Source organism: Petromyzon marinus, chromosome 6, assembly GCF_048934315.1.
Source record: "Petromyzon marinus isolate PM22_M1 ecotype Great Lakes invasive population chromosome 6, UKy_Petmar_22M1.pri1.0, whole genome shotgun sequence".
Lineage (NCBI taxonomy): Eukaryota > Metazoa > Chordata > Hyperoartia > Petromyzontiformes > Petromyzontidae > Petromyzon > Petromyzon marinus.
The window spans coordinates 4472402-4483306 of NC_133672.1; positions in this window are offsets into that span (position 1 = coordinate 4472402).

Below are 10905 nucleotides of genomic sequence, written 5' to 3' on the forward strand. Positions count from 1 at the left end.
TTTAATGAGGGAAAAAAGTATTTGACCCCTCTGCAAAACATGACTTAGTACTTAGTGACAAAACCCTTGTTGGCAATCACAGAGGTCAGACGTTTCTTGGAGTTGGCCACCAGGTTTGCACACATCACAGGAGGGATTTTGTCCCACTCCTCTTTGCAGATCTTCTCCAAGCCATTAAGGTTTCGAGGCTGACGTTTGGCAACTCGAACCTTCAGCTCCCTCCACAGATTTTCTATGGGATTAAGGTCTGGAGACTGGCTAGGCCACTCCAGGACCTTCATGTGCTTCTTCTTGAGCCACTCCTTTGTTGCCTTGGCTGTGTGTTTTGGGTCATTTTCATGCTGAAATACCCATCCAGGACCCATTTTCAATGCCCTGGCTGAGGGAAGGAGGTTCTCACCCAATATTTGACGGTACATGACCCCGTCCATCGTCCCTTTGATGCGGTGAAGTTGTCCTGTCCCCTTCACAGAAAAACACCCCCAAAGCATAATGTTTCCACCTCCATGTTTGACGGTGGGGATGGTGTTCTTGGGGTCATAGGCAGCATTCCTCCTCCAAACATGGCGAGTTGAGTTGATGCCAAAGAGATCCATTTTGGTCTCATCTGACCACAACACTTTCACCCAGTTGTCCTCTGAATCATTCAGATGTTCATTGGCAAACTTCAGACGGGCATGTATATGTGCTTTCTTGAGCAGGGGGACCTTGTGGGCGCTGCAGGATTTCAGTTCTTCACGGCGTAGTGTGTTACCAATTGTTTTCTTGGTGACTATGGTCCCAGCTGCCTTGAGATCATTGACAAGAACCTCCCGTGTAGTTCTGGGCTGATTCCTCACCGTTCTCATGATCATTGCAACTCCACGACGTGAGATCTTGCATGGAGCCCCAGGCCGAGGGAGATTGACAGTTCTTTTGTGTTTCTTCCATTTGCGAATAATCGCACCAACTGTTGTCACCTTCTCACCAAGCTGCTTGGCAATGGTCTTGTAGCCCATTCCAGCCTTGTGTAGGTCTACAATCTTGTCCCTGACATCCTTGGAGAGCTCTTTGGTCTTGGCCATGGTGGAGAGTTTGGAATCTGATTGATTGCTTCTGTGGACAGGTGTATTTTATACAGGTAACAAGCTGAGATTAGGAGCACTCCCTTTAAGAGTGTGCTCCTAATCTCAGCTCGTTACCTGTATAAAAGACACCTGGGAGCCAGCAATCTTTCTGATTGAGAGGGGGTCAAATACTTATTTCCCTCATTAAAATGCAAATCAATTTATAACATTTTTGAGATGCGTTTTTCTGGATTTTTTTGTTGTTATTCTGTCTGTCACTGTTCAAATAAACCTACCATTAAAATTATAGACTGATAATTTCTTTGTCAGTGGGCAAACGTACAAAATCAGCAGGGGATCAAATATTTTTCCCCTCACTGTATGTGCAACCTGTACGGTATGTGGTAATAATAATGTTTCAATTGGGCTTCACTTTTAACAAGCCATAATGGGTCAGTGTTTAACGTCGTTTTTGTTCAAGCATTATTTCAACGACCATACAATTATTTGTTTCATATTTGAACAGAGCTAACGTTCTCTCACACCGCGGAAATTTCAACTTGACCTTCTGAAACCTTGCCCGCTTGAGACGGAAGAACACCAACTTCCATAAAATCTGTCCTTTCCCCCGGCACCTGATTAGCAATGGTTGGCTCCCTACCTGGTGCGAAATAAGTTCAACATACATGCACGCATACAGATGTGGACCACCCCCACCAGTTCCGTCTGTGTGGGATAGACGAGAGTGTTTCCCGCTCGCGTTGCGCGTGTTTTCTCCAGGTACTCCGGTTTCCTCCCGCACGTAACACTCCTATTGGCCGATAACGCCTCAATGTATAGCGCCCAAGCCCTGCGATTCTCAGTGCACGTTAAGGTTCAATGGTTGAGTTGCGTTCTTGAAAACCCGAACGTAAGGTGCGAATTTCTTTCCACGTGGAATTACATGATTTCTTATGGGAAATTAGCGTGCAATTGACCACTATCAGTGAAGAGGCGAATCGCCACATTCAACTTGCTTCTCGTGCCATCACCTGGATGGGCAGGGTAACTGCAGCATCAGTTCATAATGCAGTTAAGTCAACTTACGGCTGATGAAATTAACACGAGGTTTCTGACAAAAACGAACTGTATATAAATGGAATAAAACATAAATAAAGGACTACTTTTAATATCCTAGAAAACAGACCTTCAATTCAACACTCCTTTCCTTAAACTGAACCGCGACCATGCGGCTTTTCAGCTTTCCAAGAAAAGTGTCGAGTTGCCCCAAATATTTAACGCAGCTCCGAACAACCAGTGAAAGCCATGGAACATGCAGTAACTATAGTCATACCAAGAATATGTGAGTCATCATAAAAACGGTGATAAAATAATAACTTCCAGCCACTGTCAATCCACTGGTGGATGAAGCTCTCTCTTCTTTGGTTCTTTCGGTAAAGTCACGTAGAATGAGAATAAAATAATAAATTGATAAAATAAAATAACACAATAATATTCTCACGACGTTTCGGCCACAACACAAGCGGCCTTCATCATGTGAAAGGGACGAGACTGTCTGGAGGACAGCGCTGAGATCACGACGCTGAGATCACGACCTTTAAGCTTAAAGGTCGTGATCTCAGCGTCGTGATCTCAGCGTGGCTTTCTCACTCCAGCGCTGTCCTCCAGACAGTCTCGTCCCTTTCACACGATGAAGGCCGCTTGTGTTGTGGCCGAAACATCGTGAGAATATTATTGTGCTATTATATTTCATCAATTTATTATTTTATTCTCATTCTATGTGACTTTACCGAAAGAACCAAAGAAGATTAATCCTTGCAGTCACGAAAGCTTTAAATCGAAATTTAGAAGCTCTCTCTCTCTCCCCCCGTGGTCGCGTGGATTTCTCTCAGGGTCCTGCGGTGGTTGCCTCCACATTTAGAATAAACATGCGATTAGAGCATTTGGCTGATATAAATGTCCACATGATGATAAGCCACTTCGTCGAACTCTCATTTGTGATGGCCAGGTCGCTTATGAAAACGAGCTGTACTCTATATCTCAGTGGGCCTTATCTGGTGAAAAAATAAAGTTTTTTAAAAAGTTTTTAAAATAGTTTAGAGTCATCGGGGATTGTCTGACCATACTTCACCAGGTTGGTCAGTGGAGGGTTGGTGAAGGCAGGGTGCGCCCTGGCATATAAAGGTCACTCTAATTATTTACACGCTAGAGGCTACTCATTGTGTAAACAGAGATAAACACTGCCTTGACTCGCATATTTTCCTTGAACAAAAATAACTGCAAACCGTGTGAAAGCAGTGAACTTTGTGTGTGCATAACTTATATCTAAAGGTAATGATTAAGCAATTAACTCTCTTCCCTTTTCTGTGTCAGCATAGCTTGCTTAATAATACTTTAACGCCGTTTTATTCGTATTGTTTCGTGTTTATTTGTCTCAAAAGTGAAGAAGTTGGCAACAGTTCACGTGTTAACGTTCATAGATTATCGCACGCATGATTTGATACGCTCGAGAACCCCAAAAAGTACTTCTAAAGAAATTAGTTTGCCAATATAGATGATGTAAAAATGCATAGCTCCGGTTGCTTTCCGAATATCGGAAGGAAGAGCGTTCCAGACGGCCGCAGAAGCGCATCTGAAAGCGCGCGACGCGGCGACCTCCTTTGTGGCCAGCCAAACCAAAAGCCGCTGCCTGTTGCTGTTGCTGCTGCTGTTGCTGTTGTTGCTGCTGTTGTTGCTGTTGCTGTTGTTGCTGTTGTTGCTGTTGCTGCTGCTGTTGCTGCTGCTGTTGTTGCTGCTGTTGTTGCTGTTGCTGTTGTTGCTGTTGTTGCTGTTGCTGCTGTTGTTGTTGCTGTTGTTGCTGTTGCTGCTGCTGTTGTTGCTGCTGTTGTTGTTGTTGCTGTTGTTGCTGTTGCTGCTGCTGTTGTTGCTGCTGTTGTTGTTGCTGTTGTTGCTGTTGCTGCTGCTGTTGCTGCTGTTGCTGCTGTTGTTGTTGCTGCTGTTGCTGCTGTTGCTGTTGTTGCTGCTGTTGTTGTTGCTGTTGTTGCTGTTGCTGCTGCTGTTGCTGCTGTTGCTGCTGTTGTTGTTGCTGCTGTTGCTGCTGTTGCTGCTGCTGTTGCTGCTGCTGTTGCTGCTGTTGCTGCTGCTGTTGCTGCTGTTGCTGTTGCTGCTGTTGCTGCTGCTGCTGTTACTGCTGCTGTTGCTGCTGTTGTTGTTGCTGCTGTTGCTGCTGTTGCTGCTGTTGCTGCTGTTGCTGCTGCTGTTGCTGCTGTTGCTGTTGCTGCTGTTGCTGCTGCTGTTGCTGCTGCTGTTACTGCTGCTGTTGCTGCTGCTGCTGTTGCTGCTGTTGCTGCTGTTACTGCTGCTGTTGCTGCTGTTGCTGCTGCTGTTGCTGTTACTGCTGCTGTTTCTGCTGCTGCTGTTGCTGCTGTTGCTGCTGTTACTGCTGCTGTTGCTGCTGTTGCTGCTGCTGTTGCTGCTGCTGCTGTTGCTGCTGTTGCTGCTGCGAGGTTGACATAAGTTCGACTGATAGTTTATCTCCTTGACGACGACATCGACAAGGTCTTGTGGTGCATTTGTGACAAGCGCTTTGTGCGTAATGAGTTCTGGTTACTTCGCCTCCTCCTGGCGATCCATGGGGTTTGGCTTCTCCTCGACGTCCGTGCATGCCACCAACCCTCACCTCAATAGCGCTGGGTGGATTACTTTTCGTGTATAGGGGCCGTCCATAAATGACGTCACGCGATTTTGGACAATTTTAACCTCCCCCCCCCCTCAAATATGACGTCACAAAGCTTTGCCCCCCCCAAAAAAATAATTTAAACATGCTTCAAATCGCTTTAAACTATTGTCATTGTAGTGCGTATTTAATGTGGCGCTGCACTCTGATGCTGTAGGAGAAAAACATGTATTAAAAAGTCCATTTAATTAAGTAGAACGTCTATATTTATTTAAAGTTGCGCATTTTGATGTAACGTCATATTTCTCAAACCCCCCTCGCCCTCGTCACACATCGTCACAAATGTCTGACCCTCCCCCCCCCCCCGGGTGCGTGACGTCATTTATGGACGGCCCCATAGAGCCACCCACATGAAGTATAATAAAGTATTATATCTCCACAAACAACAAAGGGCTTCCATAGGCCGAGTTTGCGGGGGGGGGGGGCACCTTTATTAATGTATTTTCAGTAGTTTACAATTAAGATGTTTAAACTAATTAATTATATGCACCCGCGATTCCTAATGTGAAGGACAAATCGAACCAACCCCCTCCCCACCCGCAAATAAAGAAGTCAAACTCCGCCTATGGGGGGGTCTTCGTAAAACATGATAAATAATGTTGTAAATGCCCTTTCAGTTTGAGGACGAGACTTCAGTCCGTCCCAATGCAGCTCTAAAGTAGCCAGGCAACACAAACAACTTTTGTTGCGTACAGTTCTGAAGAGATTCGTTTTTTTTTCAGCAACAGCAAAGGTAGGAGGTTGAGAGTCTACATCCAGCAATGGATCGGATCATGGCTGATGATTATTAAACATGCACGTGGTGTATATAATATTCGTACTCGAGGAAAGTTAAAAAGTCACCGGTATTTCCGGATATTTTGTAATGTGAGAAAAAAAATATTCATTGCAGGCAGATCGTGGCTGATGACTGCGATACACAAATCTTGAGCAAAGCTATCCCGCCACCACGAGGTGGCGATGAAGTACGTTTGCACATAGCTACAAACGGCAATAATAACATTAGTATGGCTCTTCAGATGATGAACACAGTCTTTTACATCCTTACGCGCAACGTTTATCAAAGCCCATAGCCCCTAACTTTTTTGACCCGCGACTCGGGCCAGAACCATTCATTGACGCTCGCAATGGGGCCCATTGTTACCAGGCCACTTGAAACCCACAGTATGAAATTAAAAACCGTCCCCTTGCTGATCATCCAGCAACGAAATCCCGGCAAAAAAAAACTGAACACGGGGTAGTCCTTGGGTCAGAGCAGAAAGTGGTACCACCTAAAATTAGCAAAACCTTAAGTCGTACCGATGGATTTATGCGGCCAAAAAAATATGTATTTGATAACCCCACTCAGTTCCAACGGTTATGGCATAATTCCGCTGTTGTTGGCCACAAAAGAAATTGGAAGCACTGAAGTTAGTGCTCCCGAAATGGTTGCCCAACTTAAGCTGATGATGAAACCCCAGAGGATTCAATCTGGGCCAGCAGATTTTGTGTGCAAATGCTGCTTAATGATACTGGTCTGACAAGTCAAGCGGCCCATGGTTGTACTTATACACGCTACTACTGGTGATGGAGTGGCAGTTACAGGAGAGAGCCACATTACAAGAGGACCCGACCGCCACGGAGATGGAGCGATGACATCGTTTTTTCATGGGCAGGAGCGAGATGTACCGTAAGCAGCACCGGACCATGAGGGATGGCGATGGCACGGGCAGGTCTTCATCCAGCAGTGGATAGACAATGGCTGACGGTGATGATGGCGAACCAACCAGCCAGTCACGCTTAGCCCTCCCTGCTCCTGGCCGTTTTCAATATTTTATTTGCTTCTTAGTTTTTCTACACCTGAAGCAGGGGGTCTAAGACAAACATCTCCTGGACTCCTCGAGGAACAATGCCACACGCAAACACGCGTGTGTGTGTGAGTGTGCGCGGCTTTGAGCTGTCACCCTGCGGACTGTCAAGTTGTGCGTGTCACTCAGAACAAATCGTCCATCGCAACCGATACAAATGAAGCATTGCCGTGACACACAAAAAAAGAAATAAGCCGACAAGCAATCTCTCCCACAAGTCTTTCCGGGGCCTGCGTTATTTGGGCAGCAATGCGGCGCAAACTCTGGGCCAGTTTCGACACGCAGTGTCTCATCGGCATGGTCAAACTCGCTCGAACCAATGGCGCCTCTGTCCGCCCGAGTGGCGATGATTCGACACCGCACTGGGTGGAAGTCATTTGAGGCCGAGTCGACCTAGGGGAGGAGGCCCCGAACTCGGGTGGCCGGGTCCCGGCAACGCCACGCGAGCCTACTTCGTTCGATCTCTGATTGGTGATTTCCTCGGGTTTCCCATGGTATTGTCCTGTACTGCATCACTCCACTGCTCCCCACCTACACACACACACACATTCTGGTCCCTACGCCAATTCGACCCCGGGTGTGAAGTAATTTTGGGCGAGGCGCGCTATCACGTTTGTTGTTGTTGTTACTGCTCGGTTGATGGTGGCGGTGACGCAGACTCATGCACGGGATACGAGGCAATGACGCCCTGTTTATGGAAGTAATTAGTACAATGTCTGCAATGATGACGCGTGTTTACCTAGGGAAAGACTCACCTGTGACTCGTGACCTGGGCCACACGGTGGCAAGATGTGAATTACCTCGCCTGATAGGTCGTAGGTTCGATCCCGACCCTGTCGACCGTACATTTTGGAGGTAGCTTGGTCGATCTCCTTGTCGTGGTGTCGATTTTTCGTCTTGAGTATTTGGCAACTGCTAGAAATGTCCGCATGATAAGGGGGCCGTCCATAAATGACGTCACGCACCTAGGGGGGTGGGGGGGTCAGACATTTGTGACGATATGTGACGAGGGGGGGGGGGTGAGACATTTGTGACGTCACATCAAAATGCGCAACTTTAAATAAATATAGACAACACGTTCTACTTAATTAAATAGGCTTTTTAAATGAATGTTTTCTCCTACAACATCAGAGTGCAGCGCCACATTAAAAACGCACTACAATGACAATAGTTTAAAGCGATTTGAAGCATGTTTTATTTTTGGGGGGGGAGGCAGAGTTTTGTGACGTCATATTTGAGGGGGGTCTGACTTTTTGTGACGCCGTGTGACGAAGGGAGGGAGGGGGGTCAAAATTCGTCCAAAATCGCGTGACGTCATTTATGGACGGTCCCTAAGCCACTTCGTTGAGCTATCGTTTGTGGCCAGGTCGCTCCTTGAAAAGAGCTACGGAGCTCAGTGTAGCCTTACCTGCTCAAATAAAAACAATGTTTAGTACCAATCTCGGCGTAGAGGAATATAGATACTGCCGTGGCTTAATGGTTCGCATACTGGGCGTGCAATCCAGAGATCGCTTCTGAATACAGAGCTATGGGGCGGTCCATAAATGACGTCGCGCACCTGGGGGGAGGGGGGGGGTGAGACATTTGTGACGATGTGTGACGAGGAGGAGGGGGGGGTGAGAAATGTGACGTCAATCAAAATGCGCAACTTTAAACTAAATATATAATTGTTATAACAACGCTAATTGTTATAACGACACTCGTACAACATCAGAGTGCAGCGCCACGTTAAATACGCACTACAATGACAATAGTTTAAAGCGATTTGAAGCATGTTTTATTTTCAAAATGGAAATTTGGGTTTTTTTTGGGGGGGGGCAGAGCTTTGTGACGTCAAATTTGAGAGGGAGGGGGTCTGACTTTTTGTGACGCCGTGTGACGAGGGGGGGGGGGTCAAAAATCGTCCAAAATAGTGTGACGTCATTTATGGACGGCCCCTATATACTGGTTCTTACGAATTCGCAGCTGGGGGCGATGGTTGCTTTGTAGATTTCAATTGTGCCGTGCAAGCGCAGCCATGCAACCCGTACATTTGAATTAACATAATGTCGCTCGTTATGTAAATAACGCTCAATAACAAGGTCTAATTAGATCTAATTAGTTTCGCACTAAACCCCTGCCGTTGCATGTGTATGAGGAATATAACGCTGCATCTGTGCCCAGACATTCGATTCAATCGTCAATTATTTATGTTTGTCTATTTATTATTACATTGCCCCGTCGCCCAAGGGGTCTCGTTCGTATCGCTTGCCGAATTTATTTAATGCGACTAGAATGTACATTATTTGACACTGTCGTTCATACAATTTGCATACTTCGTAAATAAACTTTTCTCACGTATCCGATTCGGTCAATGCATCTCGAACGAACCACTGAGTCGATGTGTACGGTTGGTTGGCTGCGTACGGTGCGAAAGGCGTTCAACATGCTTACACAAGATGGTGCTGTATGGAGCCACTCTTAAAGGGTAATTTGGTTTACTCTCGCACGTAGGCCAAACGTCTTAGAAGAAGTGAGATTACCCACCCACACTTGACCCCACCACACGAGATCGACCTACCTACCGAACGACTGTGGCAGTCGCATAACGAGCGTGGGACCAGGGGTGGCCAAAGCTACGAGTTGGGGCCCCCTTTGACAACCAACTTGAGATCTGTTTTCAACAACAATGTAAAAGAACAGCACTTAAAACGTTAAATGTTCGAGAACGTGAGCGTAACGATGTGATTTGGCAAGAGGAGCCGCGATAGAGAATACGCCTAGGTGTGACCGTGCGAGATACATCAAATATTGATTGCCGCACCCCCTGAACTGATAATGTAGTGACTACGCCACTGATTATGTAATGACCACGCCCCTGATGATGTAGTTACTACGTCACTGATGATGTAATGACTACGCCACTGATGATGTAGTGACCACGCCACTGATGATGTAGTTACTACGCTACTGATGATGTAGTGACCACGCCACTGATGATGCAGTGACCACGCCACTGATGATGCAGTGACCACGCCACTGATGATGTAGTGACCATGCCACCGATGATGTAGTTACCACGCCACTGATGATGTAGTGACCACGCTACTGATGATGTAGTGACCACGCCACTGATGATGTAGTTACTACGTCACTGGTGATGTAGTTACTACGTCACTGATGATGTAGTGACCACGCCACTGATGATGTAGTGACCACGCCACTGGGCTGTGGTTGTAACCATTTACTCTGCTGGGTGGATAGACTCTTCAACTCCCGTGCCGGGAGACCGAACCAGCGGGCTCTGGGTTGTCGGTTCAGTGCAGCGTTGACCAATACACCACGGCAGAATTCTCCATGGCTAATAGAGTACTGTCCTGTGTTCATGGTCAGACAGCGTATGAATGGTGTCATAATATTGAGAATCTTCAATAGGAGAGTTAATCATTAATGTGTAGGGGAAATCAATTCAAATGAAACTTGCATTACCATTTATATGGAAGTCCAAAAGAACAGACATGTTTACAAAGTAAACATTGTTTAGAATTTTGTCATTGAACATATGTAGGTGCAATCAAATTGAGCTGTTCACATTTCTTGTTAAATATTTTTGGCAGTGTTATTATTATTATGACAGTGTGGCAAGATGACGTTTTGACAATCCGTTGATGAATAAATTATTCTTAAATATGTTTTTCTCTCTCGTTAAAACAGTACAGAGACTCCTCTACTTAGGTTCCAGCGGTCTGTCCATAAGTCGAATTGTTCGTAAGTCCAACTTTACTCCTGTCGATTCCAAACATGTTGTATAGCATTTACACTAAACACGGGGAATGGCTTTAAAAGTTGTATAATCTCCTGTACATGTTGATGCCACTGGTTCTTCATGTTCTGCCGATGTAGATGCCACCACCGACGTATATTGCGCGGCGGTTTAACTTACGACTCTCGGTCCGAACAGATTTGTTTCGTAACTCTGAAAGTTCGTAAGTCGGATGTTCGTAAGTTGAGGAGTCCCCGCAATGTATATTCTGTTGTATCGAGCCTCGGATTCCCAACCTGTGATCCGCGGACCCCTGCCGGTCTGCGAGGCTACTGCAGGAGGTGGTCCGCGGAGAAGAGGAAAAATAATAATAACATCCTCACCAAGGAAACGTACGATTTCAATTACTCGAAGCATGTGGTTGTCCGGGAAATGTTTGGAGGTTGAAAAGGGGGTCACAGCACACTCGAAAAGGTTGGAAACCGCTGAACATAGAGACAGAGCATTGCTCGCGGGGCGATTATTCTTTAGAAT